Source organism: Bombus huntii, chromosome 2 (genome assembly GCF_024542735.1).
Source record: "Bombus huntii isolate Logan2020A chromosome 2, iyBomHunt1.1, whole genome shotgun sequence".
Lineage (NCBI taxonomy): Eukaryota > Metazoa > Arthropoda > Insecta > Hymenoptera > Apidae > Bombus > Bombus huntii.
In genome coordinates, this window is record NC_066239.1 from 10,785,093 (window position 1) to 10,805,710 (window position 20,618).

Here is a 20,618-nt window from a genome sequence, read left to right on the forward strand (position 1 = left end):
CTTCACTGAACTTACGAAAATTATATCTTCTGATGTAAGAATATAAAAATGGTACGATATGAATCTGAATCGTCAAACTTTCTAACTTTTTTTTAAATAAATCTACTATTTTTCAATCAATAGGTAATTCTCCTATCCACGAACGAATTATTACACGAGACCAAAGAAATGATTATTTTAAAAAATCAAAGAGACAATAACAAATTTCTTTGTCTCTCCATCGATCGAATCTCGTTGGCCATTCGGGAAAAAATAGAAAAATCCTGACCTAAAATTTACTGATCATCAACGCGCATAAGCTTACTACATACATATATAATGAAGATACATGTTCAGCCATTAGCGAAGACAACGATTCATCGTAATGAAAAAACAAATATTATAATGCGGCATGGTACGAGCGTATAAAGGTATCCATCAACCTGACGTGTCTAATGATACAGTTTTAATATTCCTGCGATTGTTCACGTTACCCCGTTGTCGGTCATCAACCATATTGCTATGGTAATAGGTATACCTTTCCATTTCGTTATTGTATACATTTTAATTAAGCAGATACCTCGTATTAATCGCCGCGAGCCACAACCATATACAGTTTGCTCGATCGAGCACGTCAAGAAAGGATTGAATTAATGATGACGCCACGTCGAGGGTCGTCCATCAAGAGCATCCCTTTCGTTCGTTCCGTAAATTATATTAATTTCAACTGGTTCCGAACGCACGTATTAACGATTTCCCTTCTTGGTACGTGGCGTCAGGTGTATCGTTTGCATCGTTTAATTATTTATTTCGTGTAATACGCGTTTCGTTTTGGTTTCAGGTCTCTTGTATCGATCGTTGCGGAGAACGTGAGAGCTGCAATTGCGATCACTCGATGTTAATATTAAACTGCTACTATATGTTTCCTAACGCATATGGTATTATCGGAGGAAACGGGTGAATCGGCCGTTTGCGGAAATAAACGTCGACATACCCTCGTGTAACGCACGGAATGATCGTCTCGATGCGTATGGTGATATCGAGCAGTTAGGTTTAAGTTCTGCACAGGTCGTGGTTGAGGTGGCGAATACCTTCATTTATTTATCTGGCAAATCACGGGTACAAGCACTATGATACAAGGAAAATAAGAAGTTGCGATAGTGAAAAATAGTTGTACAACAAAGTAAACAAAAACAGACGAACATATATAAGAAAATAAGAAAATATAAATATATTTAAGAAAAAGACGGATGGAGGAAGTTAAATTATAACACATTAGGAGTTAAATAATTGCAACGCTCATCTTCTTAACTTGAACTATAGTAGGATCCAGAGAAGAGAAGGACTAGATCGCAGATATTATTTGCATAGCTGCACACCGTGCCGATAGGGTCACGAAATCTGAGATCACTCGAGAAGTAGTCAACTCGGAAAACAAGAGTACGTATTACGTAAAGAACACGAACAAGCGTTGAAATTAAATAAGTCGAAGTAACAGAGGACTGTCAATGTGATTATTGATGATTTTAGATAAAAGAAGAATACTTGCGGAATCTTGTTGCAAATGTTTTCAGACAGACACGTTGTAAGGCTAGTGGAAGGTTGAAAATGAAAAATAGATAAACAACAAGGATGAAGAATTATACGATCCTTTCAAACGCTGAACTGATCTACTGTATTTTTTTTACACAGTTATTAATTTTACGTTATCTGGATACATAATTGATATTCAATATCTCATAAAAGAAATTTTGTTTTCATAAATTTATTTGTCACGAATAATCGCAAATTCTAAGCTAAATTAAGAAAACAGCACTGCTCGTAATTGCCATTTTTCCTATGGCGAAATTTGACACTGCAAGTTACAAACATTTACATAGAATATACAGGGTGGTTGGTAACTGGTAAAAATTTTTCGTTCGAGGCTTTGTTTTCGAGAAAATCGATTTTGAATTTTCGCTCGGTACGCGTGCAGTACGTTATAACGGATCTCACTGTAGATCGTTGTCTCGATGGAAAAATTAAAAAAAAAAATTTTTATTCTGTATTTTCGACTTCTTTTTCCCCGTAGAATCACCCCCTTTCCGCTTGTACCACCAGTTACCAACCACCCTGTATACACACATACCATATATAAATTTGGTATAATTTATTCATCCTTCGAATATTCTTTCGATGTTAAGTTTTCCCATTATTTATCGCTTATTATGAAAACAACCATTAGTCATTAATATATCGATAAAAATCGTCACGATCTCACTCTATCGTAACATTTTTCAGTTAAAATTTATAATTCGTTTCGAGCGGTCGCTTGTTCGCCTTTCCTCTTCTATAACGTTGCGAGAGGAGGGGACAAGATTAAAACAAACGTATCCGGCATAATAGCGAGTATCCGCAGTTTTCAGACGGAAGAAAGGGAAAGATAGGAAAGAAAAGGGAAAGAAGGGGAGAGAAAAAAAAAAGAATATATTGGTACTCAAGAGGCGAAAGGAAATATCCATGGTCCAGTCACATCAGGTTGCATAATGCGAGCCGTGGTCCCTTCGCGGCTGTTTACTTAGGGCGAAATGTGGTTTGTTCCTTCCGTGACAAGCTACACACTAAGCCATCCTGCTCTCCTCACGGAGATGAAGCCTCTTCGTAAAACCTTACGATCTTTCTATCCTATCCGGGGTTGTAAAAATTCTTGGTCGATCATCTCGCGTAGCAGAATAGCCTCGTCGATAATGAGCCAATATAAAGAGAAGACTAAGGCATCTTTATCGATATTTTCTCCTTCAAGTGTTACTTAGCCCAGATGCTGGACCATATTGAAAACTATGAAACATTGTCGATCTTCGTGTATCTCAAAATGATGATGAACGTTCGTCAAAAATAGATTATATATGTATGTACTAATCTAATCGTTAAAAATTGATCAAGTTTGTTTATTATATCTTTTTATTCGTTGTTGATAAACGAAAGATATCATTCTTCTTGACTGTGTTATAGTGATTCGATCTTAAGAAATTCTAATCATTCATTTTAGATATAACGTACGCAAATATACATGCCCTGCTGATTTACAGATCAAATATCAGAAATAAATTCTGACGCGAAGATATATTTAAGAAACGTCGAATATCTTCCTACAGTTGTAATTATTTTTAATTTGCTAATTGAACTTCACGGAAGTAATCGCAACAGGATTCACAAGAATTTAATTCACTTGAGAATTATGTTCAATTTCGCAATATAATTCATTAATTTACAGATTACAATTAATGTAGTTTTTACAATCCCAATAAAATTTTAGAATATTTAACGATTCGATCGTTTACAGATTGCAATTAATTTCCCAATAAAACTTTAGGACATCTAAATTTGGTCACACGTTTCAAAATGAAAAACACACTGAACACATTAATCTTACGATACGAATGTAAACATTCGTGTCAATTTTTTCTCTATTTTCTTTTCGCAGATTTTTCATAGCATCCAATCGATTCGGGGACAAGTTGCTCGCAGCGTAATCTCCGGGGAGTATTCGAGCTACACACATCGCTTTCCTGAGAAAATACGCAGTTAGACACGTCCGGGAGTAAAAGTGACCGGATGGGCGTTGAGAGGGTGGAAGCAGGTCCACTGCCACATGACACGCCGTGTGAAACTTTGCAGTGTTCCGTGTCCGGTGGTAGAACGTTTTATTTTTAAAATCAGAAAACACGTTTCCAGCAGCCCTTGGTTTTTGATTCGAACACTGTTCGCGGAAGATCGTTCACCACGTTCATCCTTGACTGGTTGAGGGTAAACAGTGTCAAGTGACACTGTAGACGAAGAAGCGAAAGAAGCGTCGCTGCGGAAACCACTAAACGCAACGAAAATAAACAACAGGGTGGAAATTTTGAAATTAACGAGGCGTGAGGGTAAACGCGTAAAACAGATTTCACAGGTTTTTGGGCAACCTTTATGGTGCAATGATGTATAATCTCGTGATAACAGGTGTCGTGAAATCTTTTCATGGAAATAATTTTATAACGGAGAAAGACTACTATTAGAATCTTTGCTTTAATTAATTCTTAAAATTTTTATTTTAATTGATTCTCAGAATTTCTATTTTGATTAATCCTTTGAACTTTTGTTTCAATTAAAAGCCTATTTACAGTCGCGTCAACAACTATAAAAGGTTATTAATAATTCAAATGAAATTAAAGATTGAGCTCTATGATATTAGGAAAAAATTGATCTCTTGTAAAAAAATTTTATTACGTTTCACACGTGTCAGTGTTAATTCCTATTCACTTCTCATTTTCCCAATTTCATTTGGTATCGAATTGACGCGATGATAACGAAGAGATGATTAGTTAAATTTGCACATTCCTCGGATGAAAATGAACGAGTGAAATTTCTGTATAACCTCATTTGGTTCGCACGATTGAGAAATAATAAAGCAACGTGCAGAGCATGTTACCACAACGTTATTACATGTCAAAAACAGTGTATACCAGACAAGATATTTCGTATTTCGTCAAATATGTTTACGAATTATTGTTGATCATAAAGAGTAAGATATTCGATCAACAAGGAAATGTTACCGACTGCTTTCTAACATATGAAAAGGAAAAAAGCAATTTCATTCTCAGCTAGATCGAGTCGCAGACTTCTCCAGATATAATATAATCGTGGTCATAATGGTCCACAAAAGGGGAATACGGTTCCCACAGTCCGGTTGACACATCCACCGTGTCATCTTGCTGTTACCTGTATGGCCACGCAGGTGATCTTTACTATACGATTGCGAAAATTCGGTCGTTACGAAATTCTCCAACGGTTCGCCCACACTAACACTCCCACGGTTAGATTTCCCTCTATTCAAATATACGTAGAGATGAAAATTCGTCTGAAGAGCGACGCAACGATTCGTCCTGTGCATTCCGAAAGGAGTGAGATCGACTCGATCCCACGGTTTACGCGTATATGCATACACAGTTCGTTTCTCTTTCTTCTGCCTTCTATTTCCGAAAAATTGCATCCATCAATGGACATTTCACGGTTTCCCAGGTTGGACCAGGTAACACGAATGGGATCGATATTTGAATGGTCGTTTACATAAGACGTTGCTACGTGTCCGTTTTGTTGGCAGATACTTTGCCTGGAAATGTAAAGGGTTACGCCAATCTTTTATTGTATTTACACAATGGAAGCACGATGCTGATATATTGTCCTCTCTCTCTCTCTGTGTTGACAGTAGTTTTCTTATTTGGATTAATGGTAAATTGATGTGTAGTTGAATACGAGTTTCAGGTAATCGGTGAAAATTTTGATTTATAGTTGTATGTTATATGCACCACCTAACTAGTTCTATTTATTACTATTATTCGCGATTTTCAGCTCGGTCACTGTTTGAAATTGGCGAATCATAGGTTTAGATGAATCTGGTTGAAACGTATAAATCATTCATTGGTGAATGATACGTGCCTATACAATTTTATTTTTCTTCTCCCTCTTATCTATTCTTTTACCTTCTTTCAAAGACAGGCAAATGCCCACACACTTGTTAATATTATAAATGCTCAAATACAATATTAAATGTCTATTCAAGATTCACGTAATAAAATTGTAGGATCTTATACTATAATTAATTTATTTACGATAAATGGATTAAACAGATGTTGGTTAAACAGGAAACGATGGTTATTTAACATGAACGTATTATAATACTACAATTAGATAGTTAATTCGCAACTCCCGTCACCACGGATCCAACTCTCTCTCGACAATGCAATTTGCACTCTCTGACTTCTCAACTCACAATGAATGTTAATTTGTTTATGTCCCTTAGCAACCCCTTGTCTTTTGTCTTAGCACCACCACGCACGTGTTCCGGAACCGCTCGTGGCCAGGGTCACCCAGGCCTTTTCTGCGAAAGTATTGAAGGACCAACGATACATTGTTGGCCACTTCGGCTTTCTCGCGACATCGTTTATAGTTCGCCCGATATCTCTTAGGCCTTTCGCCCACGATACTACAATACTAACACAGATGCGCGTATACGTGTGTGGACAATCAAGGGATAATCGATAATATTAGACCTCCTCGTGGCTCACAATTGCAAACAATTTACGAGCATAATCAATATCATACCATTCGTACTAATACCGACAGTAAGAAAAATTAATTACAGAAGAACACGCTACTTTTTTTTTAAACTACAGAAAACATTTTAGAAAAATAGCGCGAGAACTCAACAGAGCTAAACGAATTGGATGAAATTGAAACTAGTCTGCTCGAGAACTGGAAGAAACTCGAGTAAGCCGCGTTTTGAATGCACACACACACACACACACACCATCAAAGGTGCTCGATATAGTGGTCCATAACCGGATATGAGTGGACGGCGCACGCAACAGTTTTCCGTGAAAATAACACGTTCAGAGCGCACCGTTCGCTGGCTCGTACGATGTTTTGCAACCCGAAGCGTGGGAACATCGAACGCTTCGGTTCACCCCCATTTTTACCTGTTCCAGGGATTTGCCGAAGATGAAATACTATCTAGACACGGGGGGATGAAATTAGACAGCTTAGCATTCAGAATGGACAGGGGCCTTTCAGCTGGTTTCCAATAATTTTCAAAACGTAATTCCCTTCTACTGGACGGTGGATCGTCCTTCAGAATTTTCGTAAAGGGTATTCGAATGGATCGCATTATTACCGTTTTATATAACGTAATAGGATTTTCATCGATCGGGATATGGATCTCGGAAGACATCGATGGAGATCCGCGATTAATCCGTGAAATCGATGGCCAATTCGAAAAGAGAAGCAGATAAAATTTCTTTTAATAGACACACACGATTGAATGTATCGCAGAATTTTTCTTTCAACTTATGAATCCTTTTGAATGATCGTAATTCGATTGCAATTCGTTACGCGAAGGATCAATCAAAGTTTCAGTGTGCTGCATTTTTTGTGTGATGATTATAACAAAGTGATGACTATAAGCTTTAATCGAGTCGGATTTAGAATCACGATGATACGATCTACAATACAATTTATCGTCATGATTACCGCACTGATTATAGTATTTACAAAAATGTATACCGTAGATTATAATGATTATAAAGTGAAACGAAACGATCAGACGTCGAATGGGATAATTTTCTTGTAATTTGAATTCTCCTATGAAACTTGCTATTGTCGTGGATTATTGTCATTGTTAGCATTGCTAACTTATTTCAAGCATCAAAAATATTTTTTTTTTTTTTAGATGCATAAAGTCGAGACATAAAGTTGGAAGATCGTAACATGGTTAATTCTGTGTCTTAAGAAAATCGTGTCTTCTAAAAAACAACTTCTGCTCCACTATCCTTCATATTTGACATTCCCGATCTTTTTTGCCTATCCCATAGTCGATCATTTTTACTGATTTGAAGAAGCTAGACACGATGTGCCGAGGACGCGATGTGACAGTATCTGAGATCTCGAGGGTCAACAACGGGAACACTGGAAATCCGCATTCTAAGATCCAACCGACTTCCCACGTAGCACAGGTAGAATTCAGACGGTCCGCAGGATTGTATTTCACAATTAACAAATATAATATTACTCAACCTACGTCCTACGGCTGCTTGACCATTTCCCCGGGGGAATAAATCGAACAACGGTTAGAACATCGGTAGTCCGGCTTTTCCGGCCTTTCCATCGCTTTTGAACGAGGTAACAACCGGGCAGCGATTGCGTAAACTCTGGGAAACTAGTCGACCTGCCCACTAAAGGGAGACCAGTATCGAATTTCTTCGAATAATCGTTGTGGGCATAATAAGCCATTTTTTTGGGATATGTTTCTAAGAGGAAAAAAAATTAAAGAAACACATCCGCAGATCTTTTTGCTTCTTTAATTATTCCAATATATTATATTATTATATTCTTTATTTTTATAAATAACTTTTTTTTAATAAAAAGTTTCACGAAATTCGAAAAAAGTGCAACATAATAAATTATAACAAAGAAAGGAATAAATAAAATCTCTATCATCTATGCAGGGAATCTACAGTTTTCTGAAACGATTAAGGAATTTTTAAGAGCATTAAAGGAATTTTAAAAAAGATTTCAACGTAAAGAAAATATTACATCGAACGATTAATGATCGTTAAAGAATTCGAAGATGTTAGCGATCATTCTCGATCCAATTTACCGAAGTATTTCTCAATATTTTTAATTTCTCAATATAATTTCTCAGGGAGAAACAGCGTATTTCTTTCTTTCCTGTGTTCTTAATTATGTAAATATATCTTTTTATTAGGTCGAATATAACAATTAATTATTAATTAAGTTAACGATTGAGGTTGGGTATAAAACGGTATAAATAGAAGAATTAGAGAGTTGGAAGAGAGTGATCGTTGCTAATAATGATGTAACAATATAGCGTTTAACCTCATGGCTGTAGCTGTAACCATGTAGCTGTCCATTTCTCGCTATTTTATCCTTTACTTAATATATCTTATGCAGTGGGCAGTGAAAGCTTACAATGCCATAAAGAGTCGGTGTAATGGAGACTGTCATTTCTAACACCATCCTTTCATTATCTTTTTTCTATATTAGAATTTTTACTAAACTGTAACAACTCTCTCTACTCGTTTCCATTATTTTCGAAAAAATCCTTACGGGTTTTCCATCTATATATATCTACATTCGTAATTATTTCCAAAAATACATTTATACATAAATCTTTTTCCTTTACTTTACTATGGTCGGTCTAAAGCTTACTCTAATTTCCTTCTGCCTTTATCTCCACTGCTTTGTTACCAACCGACATTCTTCGACATCCTCCCTAATTTTACATTCACTTGTATACAGGGTATATAAAAGTAGTAATGGAGCTCGTGCTGTTTAAATGTGCGTGTGTCCAGGTAAAAAACTTTACGGAAGTCCGTAGTGCGTCCACAAGAGTGCGTAAAGAGTTGGTAAAGTAATCATTTTGCGTGATAGGCCATGAAAAAAAGTGAAAGTCCTCTATTCCTATTATATTATATTATTATTATTATTATTATCGATATTATTGTTTTATCGTACAGTTGTACACTTCGATCGAGCGATCGTTAAAAATTGGCAAGGAAGTAACTAGGATACCTTTTTTACCCTAAGTAAGTACGAGAGTTTTTATTAGGCAAAATTTTCAAACGAACAAATTGCTTTAGCCGACCATACTCATTGTACCGTGTGTTTCAGTTTTTGTGCTTGCTGCAGTATTGCTATTTTGGCTATTGGTGTTTAGTTTATATGTTTATGGCAGCCCCCTAAAACTATGACCGCGCTCTCGGATTCAAAGGCCGATGATGTTCGATGACAATGACCGTGAAGAATTAGCAACTTCTGGTTCGTTTTTCTAACCAGTTAGAGGTTTCGTACCTATTCACGCAAACATTCAATGAATTTCTGATGTTCGAATTAAATTTTTTACCTCGTACAACATCTGCCGAAGAAAGGTAAATTTTTACGGGACATTACATAAATCATCCCTTTGACATAGGAGAAATACAGGTCTACTGTTAAATTGTAGAATTTCCTCCCGACTGAGCAACATTATTTTTGGAATTTGTTTATTTTTTTCTGTGTTCGTCTCTGCAAAATCATAGCCTTCGGATAAAAACGTAGAATATTTATTATATTTCCGTTCAATTAAACGGTATTAACGTTTCTGTAATGAAAGAAATTATAGCCAGTACTGTCATCGATAGAAATTGAATTAAATTGTTATAATAGAAATTATGATAGTTATATGGTGTTTCGTCAATATTCTAAGATTCTTCAGATACGAATTAATAAAGTAATATTATACACGAGAACTTGATGTTAATTTATGAACTGGTCCTAAAAGAAACTAGCAGCGACAGTAGCAGAATGTTGAAAATGCAACTTAAATCCAAATATCTACCTTTATGTGTAACAATTACAAATGTAGATTTGGATTGTGAAAATCTAAGCTTCTCAATTGTTTAAAATTGTACATTCTAATTCTAACCATCGAACAATAACAGTAACACAAATAAATGTAAATATCAAAAATGTTTCTAAATATACGAAAGAAATCTAACTACCGCTAGAAATATAAAAAAATGTAACGCAAAGAAGTAAACAATCTTTCATCCGCCTATTTTACAAAAATATCATTCGAATCCCCAAAAATGCATCCTTGTGAATCTGCGACTAGTATGTCATAACATTTTGGAACCCTGCGGCAGTCACAAAATATCAAGATTATTCGTGCTGTGACAATCAGTTAGCGATCTCCATACAGGATAGGCAAAAACCGATAGATTCCTCTGTACGAGACCGAAATGGCCGATAATCCTTTAACATTCCACGAGTCATGTTCCGGTTTTGTTCGACTTCCCTAGGGACATGACATAGTACCGTGAGAGAGGCTTAAAGAGTTGCAGCTCCTCTCAATTCATGGAAAACCATTTCTGAGATCGGATTCTTTCCTGGATAGATGGTAAATATTCACTGAAATCAAAATGCCCTGGTCTAAAGTCAGATGTTGAATGGATTCGTATAGATTTATTTGTTTGACATTCTGTTTACACGGAAATTCTATACAAAATATTTATATTTAAAGATGCTACTTGATCTTAGTAACAAAAGGAATATATTTCAGATTTTAGTTATTTGGTAAATTTGTAGCGTAAGTTGTGAAGATTCAAAGGTATTACATAAGAAAAATGATATTGCCTGTAAGACAATTGAGATTCGAGACAAGAATAAGATGATCCGACGGTTCACAAAAGTTACCAGCTCTCATATTAACAAAACAAAGAATTTAAAATACATTTAACACAACAACTACAAACTACAAACTAAGAACCAAGAAAGAAAGCTACAACTACGCTTCGATTTCGTCAGTAGTGAATTCATAAATCCGACCATGAACGAATTTCAGGCTTCCCCTTAATCTAAAAATATCTCTGGTGAAAATATACCCGCAGTGATGGAAGGTGGAAAGAGGAAAGAGAATTGTAGAAATGAGAGAATTATAGGCATTTCATTATGTTTATTTCAGGCCAAATCTAGCTGGATGCAATTTACGTTTGAACAAACAAATATTTTCCAATCTCATTGCCATGGGTTTAGAGGGTATTAGGAGGTAATCTGTAGTCAGAACTGAATTTTTGAAATTATTTTACACATGGTTAATACATTTTACAAGGTCTTTCGGCCTTGTAAAAATATGAATCGAACCAAAAAGATGGCAAGGATACGTGTAAGTCAAAGACATAAATAATTTTACTATTTTACGTCTTTCTTCGGATCGCCAGAGGGATGAAGAACATAGAGGAACTAAAGTACGAGTGGCCTCTTTGACTATAAAATTCGTGACGTTTTTACAGTACTCGTCTACCTCTAATAAAAAGGAAAAAGGAAAGGAAACTAGAAAAAGAAGAAAAAAGGGCAGAAGAGAAAGGAAGAGACGCTACCTGACTCGAAGTTTATTTTTACTAATAGTATTAAGGTTTTGATTTGGTGTAAAAAACAGCTTCGTTTTTAATTTCAAAGAAATGACTTTCAAGTTGGCTTTGTTCAACATTCCGACGACTCTGGCATAGCGGAGTATCGAGTTGTAAAAATCTAACGAGAGATTTCCACGTCTGTACGAGTTCTTATTGTCGCCATAGAAAAATAAAAAGGGGTGGCAGTACTATTTTCCGGAAAATGCGAGATTCGTCTGTATAATCGAGGAAGGAAACGCGACGATACTTCATGGAAACTACTACTACTGGTGGATTCTGTTAACCGCGTACGACTGTACTGTTTTCGATACTCGAGCTTGTTCCCAATCGTTGTTTTTCGTTTTCTTTTTTCTCCTTGCCTTTTTTTTCGGGCGCAACTCTCCTGGCTTTTTTAATTTCATTTTTGTATTGGACGCGATACGGTGGTTTTTCCGTGACTATGTGATGCTACAGCTTTGAAAGTTCCTGGAATTTGAATGTTATCACAGAGGAAAATATGATATTCGAAGTTTTGCACGGTTTTGTAGAATTCAAAAAGTAGATTTCAAACTATCTGTTGTTACCGTTATTTCTCATTATTTGCCACAATCATTGCGGTAAAATTTCAAAATGTTTCATAGAACACACACACTCTATAACATAGAATTTCTCTATAATAAATATTCAATTATTTTTCACAGGAAATTTTATCATCAAACTGACGCCAAGCTTTCGTCTAATCTCCAGTGAGAGTAACGACGAGTGCCGATGATCTGTTGTGCAAAAGGAAGAGACGAGACGCCCAAGTGGCAAAGGGGCAAACACGCAAATATTGTGCACCGTTGTCGCAATATTATCGTTTGGAAAAGATGCAAGCACCAGCTTTGGCCACGCTTTGTGCCCGTGGGTTTAGCTTGCAAACAGATAACGCACGACCCGAGTGGTTTGCCGGCTAGTCCTGTTTGGCTTACGGCTTACGAAGATATTCTGCATCTCGAGGAACACGCGTTGCTTGTATAGGATCATCGGGGAAACTCGCGACGTACTCGCCCTCTTGGATGAACTCGTTTCATGAGCACGTTCCGGCATTTTTATTCCGAATCAGAACTGATTTAGAGACCTGATTCTCTTTCTGTAGCGTCTCTTTATATGAGAAAAGATTTAGTATTTGAAGATGGAAACATATTATTTCTGTAATCTCGTGCAACTTTTATGCCCGAATTATACGAATTATCCTATTTCATGTTAAATCAGATTAGATAACGTTATATACTTGTTAAGGATATTCTTTTAAAGAATGGAAAGCGTTTAAAGAGAAAGAGAGAGAGAGAGAAGAAAGGGACGAGTTAGAAATGAAGCTTACGTATTTAGAAAAATAATTATGTACCTACATTCCTAGGTTGTATGCTAAGTATCAAAGTATCAGGAGATCTGTAACAGCTTATCTGTGAAACTGTATATACATCTTGATATTTTATGTAGATAATAAATGTAAAAGCAGGGCAACCCAATACAATGTAATCTTTCCGATCTTTCTCAAGTTTCTTTAACACGTTGTCTGCCAGGCGAATTTTATGTTTCACTTTGTGTACCACAGTGCATTCAAATGTTACTATATAATTTCACTACAATATTTCATTTTACGTTGTAACAACCATCTTTTATTATCGAAAGACCAATTCTTTTTTTCACAATATTATCTACTTACTCACGTTCATCGACGCGTTTTAGTCGATGAGACTGGCTTTATTTTAATGGCAATAAAAAATCATCGATGAGCATCGTGACAGTCAGCGTGTTAAATCTTTGAAATCTATCCGACAAGTACAAGGTTTCTACAACATTGGCTTGTAGTGATACGAATCTACTTCGCTCTACCGATCTCTGTAGGAAATATGCAAAGAAGTATGTCGTCGATGGGTGGTATTTCATGTTTCCGCACGTTTTCCGCAACACGAGAAGTCAGAAATTCCCGAAGAAGAAGAATAATTCTTGTGGACCGTGAAGGCGATGGTAAGACACAGTTAGGGGAAAAAGAACGGGACTGCTCCAGATTTTCATGACTGTTAGAGAAAACAAAAAAAGGCCCGCGATGAATCAACGATGACCGGTACGTGTCCAGTAAATTGTAGTATGGTTTAACATTTTTTGAAGCATGAAGGTCGACTTTGTCGAAAACTGTCGCTTACGTCCCAGGCACGAAGTTTTTTTGTTCTGCTTAGGAGATGAAACGATAGCAAGTTTTGGTCGTTAAAAGAAGAGGAATAAAAAATTAGATCGACAGATTTGGTCTCGATCTCGTTAGCTACATATTGTTCTAACTTCTCAACTTTCTCAAATTTTATAATCTAAGTATATTACTTCCTAAGATTGAAAAAACCTATAGAAAGTTAAGAAACTTGGGATGATTAAAATATGAGTATGAGAAAGTTAATTTAACTTAAAATTAACTTAAAACGAAGGAGAAAAGAAGGTAACAACTTCGATAAATAAAACGAAATACATGATTCATATTTTGATTTGTAACTTTTAAAATCGTTATGTTAAAAAAATATACGTACAAACAACAATAACAAATATAAAATGTAATTTTAACCACCATGTACCACCAGTCCTTCTTTAATTGCTCAGAAACTATGCTAACAAAAATTTTCATTTGGACAGAACGAGAATGCGATATTAAAAATTCCTTAAAAAAAAAAGCATCACGAAGTTTCACCGAAGTTCACTGAACTCTCCTCCAACCTTCCTTCAAGCGTTTTCCATGGCTAGAAGAAAAAAGTGCGGAGAAAATGCAAAAGAATATCTACTTCTTTTCAAAAGTAGAGATTTTATGCGCGCGTCCGACTCGAGGCATAACCATCGAGTAAAGAATAAAATACTCGTGTTCCAAAAATATAGGTGAAAGCATAGTTGGTCGAGACAGTTAGGTCACTTGGAGTCATTGTTATGAATATCGTTAAAATACAAAAAGCACGAAGTCATAAAGTAACAGTATTTTAACATTTTTCAGCAGTCGTTTTCGATGGGACCTTCGAACCAATTCGAGGCCGTAGACCCAAAAAGAGAAGCATGCAAATCCAACAACTCGTCGAAAGGACGAGAGCCATTGGAAAATATATAATTCAGACTGTAAATGACCTTTTTGTAGACTGGTAAAACAGTTAACTTTCAACATTACAGCTCAGGTATGCACCTTGGCGAGCGCAGTTTCCACGCGAAAAGGAAAAGAAACGACGAAAAGTCGTACGACAGATCGCATTATCCTTTGATAAAACGCCTTCGTGAATGGATAAGAAAAGGCGCGAGGCGGAGAAGAAAACGCGAAGCGAAACTCGTTATTAAAGAAACGAATCATAATGGAAGGTGCTTGAAAGATTGATGGACAAAGGACGCGAGAGGAGTTGATGTAACTTCGCTCTGTATAATTTTATCGAAGCGCACGTTCCGGAGCAGACGGTGTTAAATACTCGTTTGATTGATGTCGATGTGCAAAATGAAATTTCTGAGATTCGGGCAGGAAGGGGCAAAAGTTTGGCGAACGTAGGATGGATACCGCTAGGAGAAATATACCGATCTTTGTGAAAATGTAAACTTGTTGAGAAAACTTCATGTCCACGATTTTTATTGTGATAGGAATAAGTGAAGTATCGAATTGTAACATAAATTCCAACCTGTACGATATATATACATGTATAAAAAAAGATATAAAATATAGAATATAAAATGGGAATAAAAGATTTGTACAAAATAAATCTGGAATATCCGAATTATTATACAAATTTCTACGTTTATCTATATTCTCTATATTATCTATATTATCTATATTATCTATATTATCTATATTATCTATATTCATCTTTCGTTACAACGACTTAAAATACTTCCTAAAATTCCAATTTATTGCATTAGTTACTGCATTAGTTATATAATAGATTAACTGTGAACGTTGTAAATCTTATTAATATATCCGTCTTTCTTTTATAGCACTATAAATCTCCTTCAAAGATTTGGAACCTTTGAACAACGCCAAATCGCCCAAAAAAATCATTTGGTACATCCTTAAGCGATTATTCGACTTGCCTCTTCTAGACATAAATTTTCACGAAAGAAACAAACAGAAATTTTACTATAATATTTTACCCACTACCCTCGTTTCAGAATTCGGACAGACGAAACAAAGAAATCCCCTATTACACTTTTAAACAATTCTACGTATGCTACGGCTGTTTTATTACATATTGCCGATTGGAAAGTATCGAACCATTGCGCAAATCTCGGACAAATAATGTTCGCCGTATCAAAGAGAGGAAGATTAAACCTAGAAAATTTTATTTCGCGACAAGTCCACCCATGTTTAGTGTATTAAAAACATTTTATGTGCGAATACACACCGACACGGAGCGAAAGAATTGTGTAAAAAGAAAGAGGAGAGATAATGTGTGGTTTTCGCTTTTCCTCCATGATATTATGTCGCGGTTTATGATTACAGAGCCCCGTGAACTGTGGGCCCGGTAGCGTGATCCTTGTTACGACCTCGTAAAGAAACCTTTTAACGTGTCCACCATCCAGCTTTCACTCTGACTTCGCTTCGATCGACGCTTCGCGGAGACGCGGGTGGCAAAAGTGATGTTTTCAAGAATTTTAATTAATACTGTATAACTATACAGAATGGTGAAAAAGGATGCCCAGTTGTAAGGACTTATCAAAAGGAGGAAAAAATATCCAATCGATGTAGGTCCTACGATCAATCCTCTCGACGATTTTTATCTATAAGGTAATCTATTAGGTAATGTTCGTTTGCGTCTATAAGGTAATCTTTGTTGAAACTAGCAACAATTTTGCGTTGACGAGCTTGAACTAACCTATTTCCGAATCAATCTCTTTGTTCATGTTCAAGGAAGAAATTCGCTCGTGACATCGAATGTTCGTAAGTGACAAAAATCGATTTTACGTCGAAAAGATTGATTGTGGCACCTACATTGATCGGGCACTTTTTTGCTCCTTTTGGTGAGTACTACAAGCCCTTAAAATATCGGACCCTTTTTTTTAACACCCTACATGTATAACAGTACTTTGCTTTACTTGCGCCTTACACTTCTACCAAATATCAGTTAAAGCTCCTAGAAGATTTATCGAAAAGTTGTCCATTTACAGAGTCAAATACATATTATAATATTTGGTATTCATACATTGCAATATTTACACAATATTTAGCTTCTATTCAGCTTTCATTTTTCTTTTTATTACGTTGCGTGAATATTCGTAGCGTAGTTACAATATTTAGTAAAATTTCTTTCATTAATCGTGCTTGTAAACATATAAAATTTCATAAATATGAACAATTCGTCTATCAGATACGGTTCTACGTAATCTCTATCGATTCCTCGTCTGTTTCACATTATTGTAAATCGTAGACATCAAATCTACCAGAACGATATCTGCAACGTGAGTGACATTCAACTGCAAGGATATTCATCCATCGTGGTCACCTTGCGAAAAATAGGATTCAGCGCGAGGAAGAGTAAACCAGAGATTGGTTCGGCAATGACGTATCGAATTTTGAGCCAAGAAAACTTCCGCTGACACTTTTGTGCGTCGACTTCACGGCGCTCGACTATTCGACCATACAGCAAAAGATCATGATCCTTTGGCTGGCAGCCCTTTTGTCGATGACAAAGGAGTTGACAAAACATGACAATCATAACAGCCATAAGTCTCATAACTGACGTGGGTGGAGTTGTCCTGGCCGAGACTACCGGCCGACAAAGCTTTGTACGCGAACCTCCTAGCTAGACAAACATTATTTTGACAAGTCCCGTTGAAGAGAAAGACTCATCCCTCTCGGTTTATCATGGTATTACGGAAAAATTATGCGTAGGTTGCACAGACAGCTCGAATTTATCGAGCGTCGCAGTGGAAACGGAAGCTGAAAGGGCGACGACGATCAGGAATTTTCGTGCGAGAAATTGAGTGAAGGGTGGACAGTATATGAATTGTTTGTGGAACAGATGAGATATATTTTAATGAACCAATATGTCTTAGTTTGGCCTAAGTGCTTTTGGAACGTCAATTATTATATGGATTATTATATAGAAAGCTAACATCGTTGAGGATACTGAGGAATCTTTATGCGAAGAACTGAATGGAAATTGGATTTAGCGTGGATCGTTTGTAGAGCAGATGAGATATATTTTGACGAACCAATATAGTTTAGTTTGGACTACTTGCTTTTTGTTGTAGACTCTTACAAAGTTAATAGCGCTGAGCATACAGAGGAATTTTTATATGAGAAATTGGATGGAAATTGAATTGAGTGTGGATTAGTTTTAGAGCAGATGAGATATATTTTATATCTATATAATTATATATATATATATAATTTATTATATATATATATATATATATATTGAGGGTGAATGATGTGTGGATTGTTTGAAAAGTAAATGAAATGTATTTTGATGAATCGATAAATGTATTGTAGTTCGGATTAATTGATTGTGGAGCATCCAACATCAATTAGATTTTTATAGAAACAGTGAACAACAGCGTTGAGGATATTGAGAAATTGTGTGAAAAACAAGAATCGATTAAAACATGATTTGGGATATGATCAACTCTTACCATAAAAATATCCACAAGTCAGTAATCTTGATAGACAAAAGAATTTCTCGAAAGAGAAATAATTTCCAAGGGTGCAGAGAAAATTCCCAAGTATGTTCATCCTAAGCTTCGAACGTTTAATCTCACGCTTGGTTCCCCGCGATCAACGTGAATCACGTGGAAATAAAGACGATGTTTCTGCAACCCCAGGAAACATCGGCGATTGATTGCACGGGGCTGTAGCCATTACAATTGCAGCATGAACGTCGAGGGTCCTAGGTACACCGAAAGATCATTCGGAAAGATCTACGATCCACGGTCTATTTTCTGAAGCTATTAGTCTGCCGAGTTAATTCGTTGGAGGAAAAGCTATTCGCGAGTAAATAGATAGGACGCGCTGAATCGTGCTATAACGCGCCAATTGCAATGAAAATAGGAATTAGTGGTAGAGGTTTAATTAAATTTTATAGCTTGAGGATGTTGAATGATTGAGGACATATATATCATCATGGTACGATACGGTTTGTAGTCTAATGATTTGATAACTAAACCTCGACTTATAAAATACTGACAAACAAAACAAAATTTTATTCTTGCATTCCACCTTCTGAATTTTTAGTTTTATTGAGAAAGCTTGTAAAACGTTGTATTATGTGATATAGTAGAGACGTTGATAGAAAAATATGTTTATCTATAGACGATTAATAGGTTGAATTATAAATCCTTATTCGGTCCATAAATAAAATTTGTCGTTTTAAAAATTTTTTTAGAAACAGTCAGACAACTAACGAATGAAATAAAATAGTATAAAATTGTACAAGAATTTACATCCCCTTCTTTATTAATTTATTTCATCAATTTCCTAATTTATGGTACCTTATGTAAACAACGTTATTTTCTAGACACTCGCTACAAGAATTCTATAATTATAATTAAGACTAACTTATCCAAAAATAAACGCAAAAATCAAAACTATCAATCCAAAGACAACCAGACGAATGACAAAAAAAGAACTAAAAACCAATTCCACTTAATCACAAGCAACACCTTGATTCCAGCCCCTCTGCGCATCCACCTGGACAGGTGTGACAATGTCGCGATCGTACGTGTCATCACAAAGAAACGGACGTCCACTAGGAATCGCCGAATCAAATTCCTCTCTCTTTCTCTCCCTTTCTCCAAACCTCCACTCCTTGCCCTTCACGCCCTCGATCTATTGAAAAATGTCCGGAATCATTACTTTTCTCACCCTCGTGACGTCCTCCCCCTTTGAGGTTCCCCAAACACTTGGAAGAACGAAAACCACGCCACGATCCGGCAATTATCGTAGACCAAGCGCGAGTGCGTGACTATGATAAATCTATGATAGAGCTACTCGGGATTTATTGCGCGGCTGGCGCGAATTCGATTCCGGTTGGACCACAGCTCGCGCCGATTGCAAGGGTGCGATCGGCCACAGTGTGATCGTCGCGGGGATATCGACCAATCCAGATCGTAGCATGGTAATAAAAATATCGGGGAGCACCGTATGACATGGCTGCCATCGAATCTTTACGAACCGCGTGTGTCAAGGGACCATTTTTCTCTTGTGGTTGCTTTTCGTCCGTGACGAAACGCGAGTCTTGCTTTAGATGTGGAATGCATTGGGTGGAAAGGAATGGAAGTGTCAGAAGATACGCGTGTCGCGTGAGTAGGTTGGGTAGATTATTGTATATTAGTAAAGTGCGAATTTTTATGCAATTCCATACTAAATTAGAGAAATGCAACCTACATACAAATTTATTTCTCCATTAAATGTTAAAGCAAATACTTCAATACTAAATACGAAGACAGTATCGAATCTGCGTATCTTTGCATATTAAATAATATTGGAGATTGTATTACGCGTTTGGTAATGAGAGGATGTGTACACAAATTCATATCTCTGTGATCAAAACTAAGGAAATAGAATCTAAGCTAACTTTCTATTCTGACATCTGCTCGTATTATTTTACTTAGCAATTTCGATTAATAAACAGTTCATTTTATTTATTTTTTTTTATTTATTATTGTTTTGTCCGTGCCTTTTAGCTTTGGACGAACTTTCGGTTTTATATCTCTTACATCTAATTCTCTTCTTATATGTCAACCTCTCCTCTTTTCCACTCTATTCTATTGCACTACCTTGCTTATTCTACCTCTAAAAACTAAACATTAGGAACTATAAATTATCAACTAATGACTAAAAAACTATTGCAACTTTGGTCTTTAGCCTCCTTGCTGTGCCTCCTTCTTGTCGTTTGCCCTTCTCTTCTCTATTATTACTTTCTGTTCTGCTAACCCTTCTCCAGTCTCGTTTAGCGTTTTTCATATGTCCTTTGGTCCTCCCGTTATTTCACATCCTTCTATATACATGCTTTAGGTCTTCTTCTTTCCTTCTGCATAGTCTGCATCTTGTTTCCCCTCTTCTTTCCAGTATTCCCTTACTTTGGTCTCGTTTCCTTATCTGAATCTTGCCAGTATTCTTCTGTCTTTCCATTTCATCTTCCCTTCTAAGTACTTTGGTAATTTCTCTTTGACTATGTTTCTGTA